The sequence below is a fragment of the Mustela lutreola genome, chromosome 16 (assembly GCF_030435805.1).
Source record: "Mustela lutreola isolate mMusLut2 chromosome 16, mMusLut2.pri, whole genome shotgun sequence".
NCBI classification, from domain to species: Eukaryota; Metazoa; Chordata; class Mammalia; order Carnivora; family Mustelidae; genus Mustela; species Mustela lutreola.
Window position 1 is genome coordinate 10,543,862 of NC_081305.1, and position 17,817 is coordinate 10,561,678.

The 17,817-nt window shown below is 39.4% G+C and overlaps 1 long non-coding RNA gene across 12 annotated transcripts in view; it reads left to right on the forward strand.

Annotated features, from left to right (window-relative positions):
* The window catches only part of LOC131818047 (uncharacterized), a 233,646-nt gene extending 216,069 nt beyond the window's left edge, over positions 1-17,577 (forward strand). For 10 of the 12 annotated variants that reach the window (XR_009348683.1, XR_009348679.1, XR_009348673.1 and 7 more), the window contains 5 exons: positions 2,018-2,140; positions 5,148-5,265; positions 10,506-10,659; positions 13,987-14,099; positions 17,131-17,577. This is a non-coding gene — a long non-coding RNA (uncharacterized LOC131818047). Of the gene's footprint in view, positions 1-2,017; positions 2,141-3,087; positions 3,125-5,147; positions 5,266-10,505; positions 10,660-12,756; positions 14,100-17,130 lie in introns of all 12 variants that reach the window. The other 2 variants (XR_009348677.1, XR_009348681.1) reach the window with 2 other exon arrangements.
* The last annotated feature ends 240 nt before the right edge of the window (positions 17,578-17,817 follow it).

A 17,817-nucleotide genomic window follows, 5' to 3' on the forward strand; every position in this document is an offset into this window, starting at 1 on the left:
CAACTGAGCACATTTTCATCACCATAAAAATTTTTATCTCTTTAGCAACTCTGTGGTGTTTTTTCTGTCAACTACCTCCCAACCCACTCTACTTGACCAAACATTAATTTCTCCCAGTCATGGAAATCTACCAGCTCAAAACTCCCACAGTGAAATTTCTATATTTATTTTATAATTACTTTCAGTTGTACTAGACTAGGGATGGTGGAGAAAAAAAAAAACTAGAGGTTAATTACCAAGAATGTAAGTAGCTGTATCTTTTGGCTCTGTGTGTGTACGTGTGTGTGTGTTCCTTGTCTTGCTGCTGTGGCTGTGGCTTGGGGAGTTAATTAATCTCCATGTATCTCTTTTTTTCAGAATCTCTAAAATGCTGCTATGAAAGTTAAATGTTAGAGTTTACATCTTAATCACTTGTCACAGTGCCTAGCACATAGTAAACTGCAATTGGCTGATAACATTGAATTATAGGATTTCTCTGTCTGCCCAGGAACGTGCCATCCAGTGCCAAGTTGGAAAAAAAAAAAAAATATATATATATATATATATATATATATGTGCGCACGCATGTGTGTGTGTATATGTTTTATTATCATTATTAAAAGAGAGTAACTTGGAACTATTGAGGTATTTCTACCTCCTATATTTTAAATGAATTTTTAAAAAATTCATGAAAGTGTATGATCTCATTGTTTAATCATAGAATATATAATCCAAACAAAATAGAATCCATATAAAGAATACCATGGAGCAGATAATGCAGTATTTTGGGGATACCAAAGCAGAGAGAAAAAATACAGAGTAACAAGAGCCAAAACACCTGTCTAGCCCCCAGAGCAGACATTGCTGAAATGATAGGGCCCTTCTTTTGAGACATGCAGAATTATCTTACTGGGGTGATTGACTGCACGTGCACAGAGTCAGATCTACCAGAAATGCATGAGGGGTGAGTCCTCTTTATCACCCCATTGTAACGTAATGTTATGAAGAAGAGCTCAAAATACATAAAGAATGTCAATGGATTTATTTCCTTTAAATAAAAATAATAAAGCATAAAAGCAACAAGTAGTAAACTAAAAGATGTTCATACAATGAAAACATCTTTAGGAAAATATTCCTAAAATGAATAGTCAATCTGATAAAAGAAGAAAACTGGAAAATAAATGAGATATGGAGCTTATTTTTTAAATCTATGATTTCAAAGAATAATTTTTACCACAACAGAGGATAATTATGAAGCAATGAAGACTCCGTAAAATACATATTAATCAAACACTGAATTTGAATGTACATGTGAATTTATAACCAGTGTGGAGTGAACTTACTTCATATTCAAAGATACAAAGTAAATTCCTAAATATTGCCGTTTTATTTAATTTTCCTCAAGTCCTGAAAACAATTCTTGTAAAATATATTCTGATTTAAATAAATTCAGAATATAATTTCCTTTAAAGATGCATTTTTACAGCACATTTATCAAGTCACTGGATGCTGTACTGGAAAAGCATGAAAGCAAGAGGCCCAGTAAACTCCTGTAAAATAAATCACATACTCATTTTCAAATACAGCATCCCAGAATATTAGAACTAAGCACATTTTAAAGGATTAACTGATCCAATCTTCCTCACCTTGCTTTCAATGTTTTAATCTTTGTAATAACATTTTCCCTTTATTTATATTTTTATCTTCTATTCCTATTCTATGTAAGATAAATATTTTTATATGTAAAACTATGGATTTCTAGAAATTCCCTGGGATTCATTTTCAAACAGGGTAAGATATAATGTCTTCTATCCCTCTTTTGCTTGTAAAAATTAGATCAACTAACTCAGGCAAGCAGTTAGACCATCAGAAATTAGGAGAAGCTCCAAAGACCCAGGGATCTTTTTAACACTCGTCTCCTGTTGGTACATTTCAATCAGCAGGAAACTGCAGCCCATTAACTACATGCAGAATCTGTTCATATATAAAGTCAATACATAATATTGTATATAATTTGTATTTATGTTTCTTTTTAAAGATTTGATAGAAAGCACGCCTGCGCACATGTGCAGGGGGGAGGGGCAGAGCGAGAGAATCTTCAGCCTCCCCGCTGAGCCCAGAGCCCCACACAGCTGGACCCCACGACCCTTGAGATCAGGAGGTGAGTTGAAACCCAGAGTCCAAAGCTCAAACAACTGAGGCACCCAGGCTTCTCTAACATTACATTTTAATACAGGATGTGCTACATTATATGCATAAGCTCATGTATATACAAAGGTGCACTTTTCAATGGAAAAATACATGCAAAGATTATTATACTGACATCCATTCTGACTAAATATGGGAAGATTCATCTTAGGTAAGGCTGCCCCAAACTTAGGAAAATAGAGGAAACTCTGTAAGTCATGGTCATTGCATTTGAATCAGTATTGAAATGAATACTGTAACTTAAAAAAAATGAATGGAGCTTTCTGTGATGGCGTTTGCCAAATTGTGTTCCTTGGACTATTAGTCCTAGAGCAGGTTAACAAGCGTTTCAATGGAAAGGAGAATTTTGGTCGAATACATTTGTAAACTCTTTCGTGAGACACCAGTATCTACTTTCCACTGTTGCATAGGAGTTCAGTTGCCTTAAGGTGCAGACATGCTCAGTGCCTTTCCCAAAGGGAAATTGGACAGCAATTCTCTGTTCCATACGACCATGGGACTCTTATGTAACAGGGGATCCTCACCAGAGTTGTGTTGTGTTCCTTGGAAGATCTGTTGGGGCTGTTTTACACTATATTGTCTGTAACTGTCACTTATTACATGGTTTGTGTGATCTCTGCATGTAATTCTTTAAGACTTGAGTGGACATATTTCATATACATATAGAAGTATATATGTATATTTTTCAATAGAACATATGTGTATATAGGTTAAGTACAGTTTCTAGACAGAACCTTTATTTTTCTCTATAGGAACGAATCCTTTGAGTCCAGACTTAACAATAAAAATTTAATTTCAACTTGCTCTGTCTAGAATAGACATTCCATAAGGATGAATCAGATCATAAATGACAGTAAAACGGTGCCGCTTATTCCAGGGACTCCTCTTTTTTATCACCAGGTTTTCTACCAGGTGAAGATCTGTAGGTGTATGAAAGGTAAGTCAATGGATTACTTGTACTTTGAGGTCTTGATTCCCACATCACCGAGAAGTATTGTTTCTTACGCGAGGGTCTGTGGGAAAGTTAGCGATTCTGCTTAAGAACGCTGTGCACATCTTAAATCACCATAGAAAAGGAGGCTGGTCTGGAGAGACAATATTTTAAATGAGCTAACTTCCAGGAATGAGCAAATTCAGGCAGACTGTCGAAAATCCGCCACTGAGCTCCCCAGGTGGTGGTCTCCAAATGCAAGTCATTTTAGATTTTGCTTCTTTGAAAATAATTTAACACCAATGTTCCGGTTTACCTGCAGCGAGCATCACGGAGGAGGTGTCCACGTAGCGCTTCCGCTTCCACAAGCTGTACGTGCTGAAATTGATCCCCCCAGCAGGCTGTGTGTGATGACACATATGAGAGTCAGGAATCACACACAGGCCAATTAGACCGCTTCTTCAGAGTCCGTGGGTTTGCTGTCTTTGCGGTTGCATTGTGTCCTCTGTAATTCACACTGTATCACAGACTATTAACTCAAGCTGCCTCTCATAAAATATTGAGATAAATAAAACTAAGATGATTTTTTTTTAATGACTGGTATAGCTATCGACTCCCAGATTGAGGTGAAAAGGACTTTCTGTTATGGCAGCCCCGAGTCACAGATGGCTATTGAGGTTTAAATTAATTACAATCAGGGGGCTCCTGGGTGGCATCCAACTCTCGATTTCGGCTCAGGTCCTGATCTCAGGGTCATGAGACAAGGCTCCGTGTCTGGCTCCAAGCTGGACATGGAACCTGCTTCAGACTCTCACTCTCCCTTTCCTTCTGCCCCTCCCCACTCCTAAAAAGGTAAGAAAAATAAATTAAAATTAGATGCTGTAAACTGTTTGGTTTCCCAGCTCAGCAGCTCTCTTTCAACATGCAGTAACCACATGGAGTTTTGGACTGTTGTATTGGATAGGTACAGAACATTGACATCATCACAGAAAGTTCTGTCAACAGCCCCACGGGTCCTGTTGTTCCTAGATGAGATCCCAAGGTGTGTGACGATCACATTTCTCGTCCAAACACATCAGTGATTTGTTCAAGTTCACTAAGTTACCAAATTTTAAAAGGAATCTGGCTGTGTTTGTGACGGTATGAGTGTATATATTCTTGAGTGTGGTTGTAAAATTATTGGGGATTTATCACTAGTCTTAAAATTTTCTGAGGGGCTCCTGGCTGGTTCAGTCAGTACAGCTTGGCAACTCTTGATCTCATGGCTGTGAGTTCAAGCCCCATGTTGGGCATAGAGATTATTGAAAAATAAACTTTTCTGAATTTTCTGAAATGCACTGGGATATCATTTACTTAATATATCCATGCTAAGTGTAGATGTCCATGAATTAAAAAAATACACACACTAAGGAATCCTGGCTGGCTCAGTTGGTTGAACATGTGACTCTTGGTCTCAAGGTTGTGAGTTCAAGCCCCACACGGGCAAGGATCCTAGCTTAAAAAAAATAATGAGTTTTTAAAAATATACATGCTAATACAAGCACCAACACCTCAAGATTCAGAACATTTCGTCACCTCAAGGGGTTCTTTTGTGACCCTGCTCAATTACACCTACACCGAGGTCCAGCAACCACTTGTATTTAATGTGCTCTTTTTCGTTTGGCTCACTTTCTGTATCCTTGCTAAACTCACTTTCTTTGGTAGATTTTTAAGTAGATGCTAGAAATTTCTATGTAGTTGATGAGGCTATTCGTAAAGACAGTTAGATACCTTCATTTCCAGCAGTGTGACTTGTATTTGTTTATCCAGACATATTTCTTTGGCTAGAAGCTCCAGCAGAACGCTGACTAGAAATGACAAGAGTGAACATTTTATATGGTTCTTGAGATTAGAGGGAAATGTCCAATCTTTTCATCATTAGGCATGAAGTGGTCTCTAGGTTGCCTGTTTGCCTGTCTCAGGGATTTGAGCTTATCCAATCGTGGGAGCCAGTAAACAGTTTCTAAGTCTGTTGTTTTTGATGCTTCAGGTTGAAGTCAACATGACGGACAGTTAAAGGAGGAAGAAGAATGTAAAATGGCATCATCATGAACAAGATGGAACCCGCAGACCAGAGCCGGCACCTAGGAGGATGGGCAGGAACCTGTGTAAGTCTGTGATGTCCTCAACCTTGATGATGTGAGTATCTTGCCGGAGGAGCTGGTGCCCTTGTGTGATGGGGGTAAGCAGGCATCTGGCCTGAAAATCAAAGGAACTAGAAGGTTCTGGGATGGGGGGGTGGGGTGGCAACTGCAGGTCTGTCCACTGCTTGGTGAAGGGGAAGAATCACATTCCCGGTAAACACTCCTTTTGCTGCTTCCTACAGATTACGGTAAGTTATGTTTGCACTTTCATTTAGCTCAAAATATTTTAAAATTTCTCTCTTGGGATCTCTTCTTTGACCCATGTGTTACAAGCATCTTTTTAAATCTCCAAGCGTTTGGGGATTTTCCTGCTATCTTTCTGGTACTAATTCTAGTTAATTCCATCATGGTCAGAGTGCAGGTATTGTATGGTTCCTATTCTTTCAAATTTGTGAAGGTGTGTTAGGGCCCAAAATGTTCTCTGTGAGCTTGAGAAGCTGTTGTTGAACAAAGCGGCCTTTGTGTATGTTGACTTCAGTATGTCCGTACTCGCTTTTTGCCTCCTGGATCTTTCCATTTCCAACACAGGAATGTTGAGGTATCCAACTCTGACAGCAGATTCATCTCTTCCTCCTTGCATTTCTGTCCGTGTTTGCCTCATGTAGTTTCATGCTCTGTGACAGGCCCTTGGCAAGTAGTGCGAGTACCTTGTAATAACAAGACCATCTTGTTTTTTTCCTCCCTGTCCCTTGTATAATCGCGGTCATTTTTTTCATTTGTACGTAAGCATCCATAAGCATATAAACATACATAATCAAATATGCTGTTCCTATTATTTTGAGCAAATAATTAATCCATTAATTTAGAATAAGAAAATTGAACTTTTTTCTGCCTTCACTTATTCCTTTATGTGCATCTGAGTTTCATTTTACCTCTCTCTGAAGAACTTTTGGTATATTTTGATACTTTCCCACTCTGCAGTATATTTCATCCCTGTGACTTATTTCTTTTCTAGCTGGAAGTTTGTACCTCTTGATCCCCTTCGCTTGACTTACTTCAGCTGCTCCCAGCTCCTTCCCTCTGGTAACTTACAGCTTGTTTCTTCTAGGAGTCTGTTTCTGTTTTGTTTGATTTTAGTTACATGTAGAACCTAAAAAACAAAATGAACAAATGGTATTTGTCTGACTTATTTAACCTAGATAATACCCTCTAGTTTCATCCATGTTGTCACAAATCCTAAGATTTCATGCTTTTCTAGGTAATATTAGTAATATTCCACCACATGCACAAGTATGTGTGTGTGTGTATACTCCGCATTTTCTTTATCCGTTTATCTATTGACAAACACTTAGATTGCTTCCATATCTTGGCTGTTCTCAGTAAAGCTGCAGTGAACATAGGGGTGCATCTGTCATTTTAATTGGTGTTTTCATTTTCTTCAGATAAATGCCCAGCAGTGGAATTGCTGGCTCATAGGGTAATTCTATTTTTAACTCTTTTGAGGAATATCCTTACTGTTTTCCATGGTGACTGCACCAATTTACATTCCTCTCAACAGTGTACAAGAGGTCCCTTGTCTCCACATCCTGGCCAACACTTACGTTTTGTCCTTTTGATAAAAGCTAATCTGACAAATATGAGGTGGTATCTCACTGAGGTTTTGATTTGTGCTTCCCTAATGACGAGTGATGTTGAGCATCTTTTCATGTGTCTCTTGGCCAGCTGGATGTCTTCTTGGGGGAACATGTCTTCAAGTCATCTTCCCATTTTTTAATTGGATTGTGGGGTTTTTTTCCGTTTTAAATTGTACAAGTTGTTTATATATTTTGGATATCATCCCTTTGTGAGATGTAGGATTTCCAAATATCTTCTCCTACTCAGTAGGTGGCCTTTTCATTTTGTTGATGGTTTCCTCCCCTGTGCAAAAGCGTCTTAGTTTGATCTTATCTCCTTTGTTTTTTTTTTAGCCTTTGTTGCCCTTGCCTGAGGGGAGTGATCAGAAAAAAAGAAAGAAAATGCTAAGACTGGTGTAGAAGAGCTTACTGCCTATGGTTTCTTCTAGGAATTTCACCGTTTTAGGTCTTACATGCAAGTCTTTAAACCATTTTGAATTTATTGTTGCATACAGTATAAGTTCAGTCTTTCCAGCACCATTTATTGAAGAGATGGACTTTTCTACATTATATATTCTTGCCTCGTTTGTCCTAGACACTAACTGACCGTATAATTGTGAGTTTCTCTGTGGGCTCTCTAGTCTATTCCACTGATCTGTGTGTCTGTTTTCATGCAGTATCATACTTTGATTACTACAGCTTCATAGTATAGTTTGACATCAGACAGCATGCTCCCTCCAGCTCTGTTCTTCTTTCTCAAGATTACTTTGGCTGTTCAGGGTCTTTTGTGGTTCCATACGAACTTTAGGATTCTCTCTTCTAGTTCTGTGAAAAATACCACCGAAATTTGACAGGGATTGATTGCATTGAATCTATAGATTATTTTGTGTAGTATGGACATTTTAAGACTATTCTTTCAATTCATGAGCATGGTATATCTTTGCATTTGTGCTCTGTTCGGTTTCTTTCATCAGTGTCTCAGAACTTTCAGAATACAGGTCTTTTACTCCCTTGCTTAAATTTATTCCTAGGTATTTTATTCTGTTTGATGCAATTATAAAGGGAATTGCTTCCCCAATTTCTCATTCTGATTGCTTATTTTTAGTATATAGAAATGTAACCAGTTTCTGTATGTGATTTTTATATCCTGTGACTCTACTGAATTCATTTAATAGTTTTTTTGGTGGTCTTAAGGGTGTTTTTTATATATAGTATCATGTCACCTGCAAACAGTGACAGTTTTACTTCTCCAATTTCAGGGCCTTTTGTTTTTCTTTCTTAATTGCTATGACTGGGATTTCCAATACTATATTAAATAAAAGTGGTGGGAATGGACATCACTCCTTTGTTCCTGATCTTAGAGAAAAAATCCTCCAGTTTTACCCCATTGAGTAGGATGTTAACTGTGGATTTGTCATATATGTTCTTTATTACATTGGCATACATTGCTTCTATACTCACTTTGTTGAAAATTCAACATTTTTTTTCAAAGATTTTATTTTTTTTAATTTGACAGAGATATCACAAGTAGGCAGAGAGAGGGGAAGCAGGCTCCCCACTGAGCAGAGAGCCCAATGCAGGGCTCAATCCCAGGACTCTGGGATCATGACCTGAGTCGAAGGTAGAGGCTCAACTCCCTGAGCCACCCAGGTGCCCCAGAATTCAACATTCCTTGCAAAGCAAATCCACTGGCAACAAATTTGCTCAAATTTTGCTTGTGTGAGAAAGTATTTCTCCTTACCTGCAGGGTACAGAATTCTAGATTGGTGACTTTTTTTTTTACCCTCTCATCACTTTAAATGCTTCATTGCTTGTGTGGTTTCTGAAAGTGTTTATCTTTGATTTTCTGAAGTTTGGATAGGATATACTTTGGTGTAAGTTGTTTGTTTTTGTTTTTATATTTATTATTCTTGGTATTTGCTGGGCTTCCTTGATTTGTGGTTGGGTATCCAGCATTAACTGGTGGAAATTCTCAAACTTTATTGGTTCAGATATTTCTTCTGTTTCCTTTTTTTCTATGGTATTCTCATTATGTGTATATGATACCTTTTGTACTTGCTTCAGGGTTCTTGCATATTCTGTGAGAGGTGTGTGGTTTTTTGAGTTTTTTCCTTTGCTTTTGAGTTTTGAAAGACTCGATTGAGAGGTCCTCAAGTTCGGAGACTGTTTCCTCAGTTGCGTCATTTTGTTCCAGTGTTATTGATCACTCATATTTCTTTTTCAGTTCATTCTAAGAATTTCCATCTCTCTTCACAAGGTACATCTATTCTTGCATACTCTCTACTTTATCCATAAATGCCCTTAGCATATCAATCAGTTATTTTGAATTCTGGTCTCCTAATTTTAACATCCCTGAAACAGGAGTCTGGTTCTTATACATCATCTATTTCTTCAAACTAAGATTTTTTTCTTTCTTGCTCTTAGGTACTGGGTAAAAGGAACCCAGCTCTGGTTCCAAACAAGGTTTCTGCTTGTGAGTTTCACTCTGTTAAGTTGTGATTCTGTTTCCACCTTTGTCTCCAAATTTGGCACTGCAGTTTCCCCAGCGACCTCACATCTCTGACAGATCTGAGATGAATTTTTGATTTTCTTATGTGTTCCATTATTTCTACTTATTGTTTAGAGTAATGACTTCAAAGCTCTTTATATGTAAGACTGGAATATGGAATCCTGTATTATAAGATGTTAAAAAATAATTCAGAACCCATATGATAACAGGGAAATACTTTTCAAAAATCTGTTTAGTTAAAAAGGGAAAAACTTCTTTTCCTATGAAATACCATTTTATATTAACTTTGGATAGCAATTTCTATATTTGCCTCAAATATCCCATCCAAAACAAAATGTAGGGTCTTTTTATGAGAAAAAAAGAGGTCATTTAAGATATTAACATCCCACAAAGGCACAAAGTTCTGTTAAGGTGAATATTGCTGCTGGTGTGAAGAAATGGATACAGGTAACCTCTTAAAAAATGTTCTTTTCCACTAGGACAATAAATAAGAAAGACAAAAGCCTACAATGATCCTAACCATAAGTATCCTAAATATGTAACTGTGAATCCAAGTTTTTAGGATAAACATTGACCTTTTCTTCCTCTCAGAACATTTCTTGACTTGTTAAACTTTTTGGTTGAAGAACTGTTGGCACCTAGTCATAAAAATAGTGAAATTTCAACAGTATTTAAAATTTAGGGAATATTTAATGGAATGTAATGAAATATATGACCTCCATTTTTATGAGAGTATATTAGAATGCCTTTTTTTCTTAGCCCTGGATGAGAATAGGATGTACAGCACAATTCTCAAAATTTTATTAACCTCATCAATGAGGGAACCATCAGGAATACACGAACTCACTTAACGACAGAGAAGGAAGGCGATTGTTTGGTTAGTCAAGAAAGAAATGTCTAGGATTGCTAAATTATGTATGAGATTGGCTGTCTAAAGGCCAATAAATTATATTATCAATATTTTCTGGTTAACCTCTAACTTTATTGAGCTTGAAACTGCCTACACATTTATCAGTTGTGGATTGTTAGTCAAATACATGGTGACCGCAGAGTTACACCTCCAGGAGTATTAGAAGAGAGTCCAGCAGGATTTTTATAAAATGCTCTAATGTCAAAGTAATCACTACTTTGTCTCTTTCTAGATGCAGCTCCATGGTTCAGCTTGTCTTCTACTCCAAGATGCCTTTTGGGTTCAGAGGGATGCAGTGGAAACTCCCACCCCCTGAACATCCTTCCTGGAGGTTTACATACAATATACAGCCCAGACAGAGCAGGAATAGCACGCTGGGAAATAAGGTAAGAAATCAGTGTACAGTAGCCCCAGAAGACCTTCATTTATCTTTCAGGTAGTAAACTCCATCAGTGTGTTTAAAGGACAAAACTGCCCCAGTTGTTCCAGAGGAGGATAAAACAGAGTTGCAGACCCAATGTTAACCCTTCCTTACCCACATGTAAATAATGTTTCTGTGAAGGGTCTAGCATTTGGGTTTGGTGGTGATAAAGGTTACGTTTTTTTTTAAAGGGCAGAATCATAATTTTCATGCGAATGTAAAAAAGAATACTTGCCATAGATCTTATAGAACTCAATTAATGAGTAAGCCAGCCAAATGTTCCACTGGTTCAAAGGACAGTTCAAACAATATATCTATTTACATAGGCAATCAGGAATTGGGGGGGGGGCACAGGGAATGAATTTACACATAAATGCTCAATTTGTCAACATTTACAGGACAATAATCAGTTGCATTCCACAGATTAAACTCATTAGCATGTCTATGGAAAAATAATTTACAGTACTATAAGAAAGTATAGATGATAAAATAGCTTAAAAACCAAGAACTGGATGACTGGGAAGGGTGAAGGAGGCAGAGACCCAGTCATCTTCTGTGTGGGTGTGTGTGCATTTCAGATGTGTCCATTTCTGACAGTAGGGACTTTTATCAAGTATTGACCTAGAAGTGGATTTGCTAAATCAGGGGTATTCATATGCTTCGGTTTAGTGGATATTGACAGGTTTCTGTTCCCCAGTGATGGTATCAAGTGACACCCTCATCAGCCACATAGGATTCTTTGCCCCACATAGAATTCTTTATATGCTCTTGAAAATTAGGAAGTTCCGAATCTTGGTTCGGATCTACAGAGGGTGAATCTTTAAACGGTCTCCTTTGTGGATCTCATGCATCCTAAATTTTTAGAGCTATCAGCTGTGCTATAATAAAGAATATACTTGGAACCAGAGGCAAAAACAGATAAGGAATTTGTAAAACCCTTGGAATTGGGAGACAGGTGTGTGTTTATTATGCTAATGAGGGGACTGGAGGTGGGGCCCTCATTAACTGCAGGATGAAGGCTGGTCCCCAGAGAGACTCACCCCTGGCTAAAGCACTGCAACTATGGGCATCCTCAACTTCTGGGAAGAAGAGGGGGTTTGGAGATGGAGTTCCATTCCAGGTCCCAGGATTTAATAAATCATACCTACATTAACGAAGCCCTGCTGAAAACTCTAGACCCGGAGCTCAGTGAAGATTTCCAGTTTGTGAACACACTGTGGCTGGTATGAGTAAAAACACTGCTTTTACCCCGAGTCTTACATCTAGCTCTTGAGTAAATCATTCTAGAAGTATCAGTTCTATGAGCACAGGCCAGTCTAGATAGTTCTTGATATTCTGTCCATGTAGACAGATTCTAGAAGGTTTTTGGCTAAACAATGTGAACACTTGTGTGGGAGGGCTATATATCATTATAGCAAATGACACCCTCTAGAACAGTAATTTTCCGTTCAAAGCAGGTCAAGACAAATCACCACCCCACTTGGGGTCCAGACAGTGGGCCCTGACCTCTCTAACAGGACAAAGAGGAAGCCATTGTGTCTCAAATTCTCGCAATATGGAAAGGATTCTAGTCTATAATTCATAAAATATTCTGCTGCGAGGCTTCAATTCAACAGACAAAATGTTTAAGTATTCAGATTGGGGAATCAGATTGGCCCAAGAGGAGAAAAATAATCTAGAACTGGTTATTAGGCCAGTAAACATTCACAAACAGCACAATAGTCTGCAATATCAGGATGACACTTCAGCCTTCATTTCCTAGCAGTACATAATTTCGGACATAAAGAATTATGTTGGACTTTGGGTATCTAGCTTAGACATTTTGATTTGAACCTCTGTTCGCAGTGCAGAGTTAAGTTTTGGTCCGTGGAGTGAGAAGTGAATGCCACAGGAAAGAGGCTCTAACAGTAACCCGGTAAACTGAGAACGGTAAAGCCAAGAGAGGAAATTTACAATCACTATTTTTTTTTAAACTCCTAGGGCTTGCATTCACTATTTACTTCTCCCATGCAGAGTATGCTTCAAAATATATATATTTTTTAATAAGAAACTTCATTTTCAGGCAGGTACACAATTCTTGAAGGACTGAAGAGATCTGGCTCTCCCACAGAAACCCCACAGTTGTCTTCCAGCCAATTACGAGTAACCTCAGTACCAAATTCAGGAAGGAGGAAGTAGTCTGTCCATATCACCAAAGCAAAGACTGCAGAGAAGTTCACCAGGGAAAGAGATGTTCTAGGCGGTTGCCATAGGGAAGAGAGACCAGCACTTAGTCTGAGCTCAACCTCACTGAAACAGAGGACCGGAGGGAGTTTGTAAGTGCTGGCGTGAGAAGTAGAGCAAGTCATCTGTGTTGGCTGATTGGCTTTACCCAAAGAAAAATGATACTCTGTGAAACTACTTCCCGTCACAGAACTACCACAATCCAGAGCAAGGCCCATGGGTGACTTACTCTCGCAAGCTCTCCCAGAAACTGGGGAGTGTCCGTTGTTATCTTCCTCGGTGTTTTACGTTCAAGAAGACGGGATGCAACACTGGGAAGACGCTTCCTAAAAGATTGATCATCTCAGAGAGGCAGGAGAAAAAAAAAAAAAACCCGACAAGCTTTCTAACATAAATATTCTAGAAAAGGAAGATCAGGTGCCTGTGTAAAGCTTGATAAAGCTGAGGGTAATGTGGAGGCCCTATAGGTCATTGTATTGACAAGTTTTTAAAAGGACTGAAGCTGGTGAACAGAGGGGCGGTCTCTGAGCCAGAGTTGTACGGAAAAATAGGTTGGGAGGGATTGGCTGGCGTTATCGTGGGGGTGGCAAGTCTGAAACCTGCAGGACAGGCTGGCGACCCAGGGACGAGTTGGTGCTGGTGTCTGAGTGTCGAAAGGGGTCTGCTGGCAGAATCCCCTCTCCCTTGGGAGTCCTACAAGGCTTCCTCTTAAGGCCTTCAACTGATTGGGTGAGGCGCACCCACATTAGGAGGGCTAATCTGCTTTATTCACAATCTTCTGAATTAAATGCTAGTCACATGTAAAAAAAATACCTTCATAGCAGCATCTGGACTGGTATCTGGTAACATTAATTCTCACAGGCGGTGAATCTGATACACAGAAAAACCCTCTAACGGACTAGATAGACGAAGAAGTGTCCAAGAAATATTCCTGTGCTACTGTTATTGAATAAATCAGCTGGTTAATGGGGGAAAATTCAGGTGACTGGAAAAAGACTAGGGTCTTGTGAGTTTTTACAGTTTCAGAGAGGCCGAGACAATCATAATTTTTCTTTTCTGGATAATGAAGCTTGCACTGAAATACATGAGTATGGCAAGAGTGCCCTCAGGCAAAGAGAATGTGGCTTTTTGAGAAAAGGATCCAATTTGGGAAGTAGGAAAGGCACTTCCCGGGCCACACAGGTAAGGAGATTCTGACCTTCTGACAATAAGCGAATATTGTTCCAGTAACTGCAGGGGACCCAGCACACAATCTGAGAAGGAAAGACCTTTGCGATTTACATTTTCACTGCGGTACAGTAAAAAAAAAAAAAAAAAAAAAAACCACAACAAAGAAAGCCAGAGATCTGGAAATACAGCTTTTTGTAGAATTCATCTACGCACCCAGGCTAAGAATTGGATGTAGTTAGCCTTAAAAATGGTGACTTTAGGTATTGGGCAGGGCTGGGTACTTTGGGAAAGTAGCACATAGAACTGGATAGAAGGATGCATTCAAGCACTGAATAGGGATGCTGAGCAAAGCTTGCAGCCACTGAACTACTATGCACCTGATGGGCTGCTGGCTCTCAGACCACTGGGTACACCTTCAAATGCCAATTGCTGTTTTCTGGATAGTGGCCATTTTTTTTTCTCTACATGGAGGCCCGAAGATCATTTTGGCCACATTCTACCTGTGACCTTGTTTTTGAACTTCCAGAATTCTGTATAGAAGTAAAGTTACCTTAACCTGTTCCCAAGGGTTCCTCCTCCTTCTAGAGTCTTCCTTATCTCCCACAGTCTGCTCAGGACAATGTTTTTTTTCTTTTCTTTTTTTTTTTTTAAAGATTTAATTTATTTATTTGACAGAGAGAGAACACATGCAAGGGGAGTGGGAGGGGGAGAAGCAGGCTTCCCGCTGAGCAGGAAGCCTGATGCGGGGCTCGATCCCGGGACCCTGAGACCATGACCTGAGCCGAAGGCAGCGGCTTATGGACTGGGCCACCCAGGCGTCCCTGCTTGTAACAACTTCTAAGGAAATTAAACCACTCTCTAAGTCAGATTTCTGGAGATGTATTTGCAAGTATTTACCTCTCTAAAATCCGCAATCTGCGTAGATACATTCAGTTGTTACATAGTTTCCAGAGCCCACACTCTAGGTCCCTTTCCCTATTCCACCTTCTACTTCTTTTTTTTTTTTTTTTTCCAAAGAGGGTGGGTGTTGGGGGAGGGGCAGAGGGAGTGCAGAGCCTGACCTGGGGCTTAATCTCACAACCCTGGGATCGAGACGTGAGCCCAAATCAAGAGTCAGACGCTTAACCAACTGAACCCCCAGGTGCCCCTCTTTTTTTTTTTTTTTTTTTTTAACACTTAAATTGGACACTGAGGAGTAGCGACTACACCACTTTGGCATAAGGATTATTTCAAGCTAAAGGCAACCGAGCAACAGGAGACGAGAAAAGCTCTCTGTCTTCCCATTTGCCTAAAAGCAGGACATCCATTTGTACAGGTGTCCCCTCTCCCTTCTCTGCCAGGAAGGACAGATGTCAACTGCTGGAGAAAACTCTAGACCCCCGTCAGCTCCGAGACGGCATGAGGGGGACCTAAGAAACCTGACCGAGTAGCCCTTAGCTTTGCACCATTTTCTGCCCTAGAAACTCAAATTCCTTTGCCTTAGTCTTGCCACCTCTCTGAAAAGTTATGGTTCTTTATCTTCTGATGCTCTATAGAAGCCCAGGTTCTTCGGGTTCCTGATCACCAAGGGCTGCCCCGTGCAGGAGACGCACATGGTCATAAACTTCTCGCTTTCCCTGCTGGTCTGTCTTTTGCAGAGGCCCCGCCAGACGGCCTAGGAGCCTGTAGGAAAAATTGTTCAGTTTGAGCGTTTGAGGAGAGGAGGAAAGTGCTACAGTCTTGCTCTGCCCCTCCCCTCCAAATGCGAAATATTTCATTCTTTGAGTTCATAAAAATGCCTCGTTGGCCTTACTTCCTAGATCCTAAGCCCCTGTCCATGGTATGGCACTTCATAAATTTAATAACATTGTGGGATCAAGCCTGATTTTAGCGTCTTAAAACTAAAACCTAGTATGATAAAACGGAAGTAAAGCAAGTTAATGATCAGCAGGGAAAATGGACCTCAAAGGAACCAGTACAGTGTGATTTCTGGAACTGAGTAGAGGTACCAGGTTTTTCTTATAGTTTTAAACAAGTATGTTAACTATATTTTTATATGCATAAAATGCGTTATATGCACATGTGCATAAATTTATATTATATGTACTCAGTGTATTTCATATACATAATCACGGAGGACATCCACTCACTGGTGGATTTAGGATTTAGCTGGAGCATGGGCTAGACCTCTCCCTTGAAATTACTTTTCTTTAGTCATTATTTATATAATTCGTGGATTGGACGGCTTTTGAAATGGACTTTCTCCAACTTCTTTAGGAATTAACATTCCATAATATTACTTCCCCAAGATCATCTACTAGAAGCCCTTCTTCCTAGTTATATTAGACTGATCAAGATAAAAACGGTTTCCCAAATGTATCCCACCCCCCCAGTCTTGTTAAAGAATTTGAGTGACCCTATCTATGCTAGGTTGACCCTGAACCTCACTGTAGACTCTTTCCTGACAAAGGAGCATTAGGATTTGTTTCAACCGGTCATGAACATCCCAGTGGATGCCTCCTGCCGGGTAGGTCTCAGTCCTTCAGGGGAATGCCCACCGGGAAATTTCCTTTGTCACACCCCCCCCCCCCCCCCATCTAACTACTCAGCAAGAGTCTTCCCATGTATCTTCTTCAAACTGCCCAGTAAATACAACCAGCTTTAAAAGCTGCCTTGTCTTGTCCTGTCTCTGGTTGCTTCTGCAGTACTTTTGAAACCCACATCCAGGATTATTAATTGAATTTATCATTTAAAGGGATCTGAAAATATACCGCCAAGAATGAAGCAGAAATTCTATGTAGTCAGTGTTTTATCTCGCATCAAGTCTGGCGATTACAAGATTGTCTTCTTTTTCATCATTTCTTGGAACAACTATCCTATCTCTGAGAATTTGTCAACACAAATGCAGAAACTGAATTTTTTTTTTTACCGTTCTTTTTTTTTTGTGCTCATGGCTAGAACACCAGTGGTTTGCTGATGAGGTTTGTGTGTGTGTGTGTTGTTATGCTCGGAGCTTTTAAAAAAAATTCAATGCCAAAACCTTTGTTTTTGTCCCCTGCTGCAGAGAGCATACATATCATGAATGTATCCAACTGAGCTGTTATACTGAACAAAGCAACTGAACTTGGGAAGTGCTTCTCTCTGTGCCAGCTTCCCCCCAAAAAGGAAATAAATTGGAGTGGTCTTTTCGTGGACTGAGCGTGGCCGTGGTGGGGGCCCTGAGAGTCCAGAAGGCTGGGATTGGAGTTCCATTTTCCTAACAAATGAATAATCTGTCCTCAATCCGAATTGGTTGAACACTACAGCCTTCATTGTTTCCATGTCATTTAATGCCCATAAAAATGAATTCACTGGAATTCAATGGCTGTCGGCTCAGAATGTTTGCAGTGTGTTTGTGCTGGACTCCAGGACCGATCGGTTCCGTTTTTTGTTAATTTGCTTTCTCTGAAAGAACATTAGCCCAAGAATAAAGAAAGTAGAGAGGATACTCAGGATTCCATCACAAATTAAATTATTTTCAAATTTCTTTCCACTCCAAGCTCACATACTAATTTTATACAGCTATCATCAATGCTTTCATACGGTTATGTTAACCATGTATTTTGTAATGATATTTAGTGGGTACATAATATTACATCAGGTCGATTAAGCAGTTTACTTAAGCATTCTGTCATCCCGGGGAGTGCAGAGTAAAGCTGTTTCTACTGAAACAAATGATTAAAATTAACCTGTTGTTTAATAGGAATGCAAA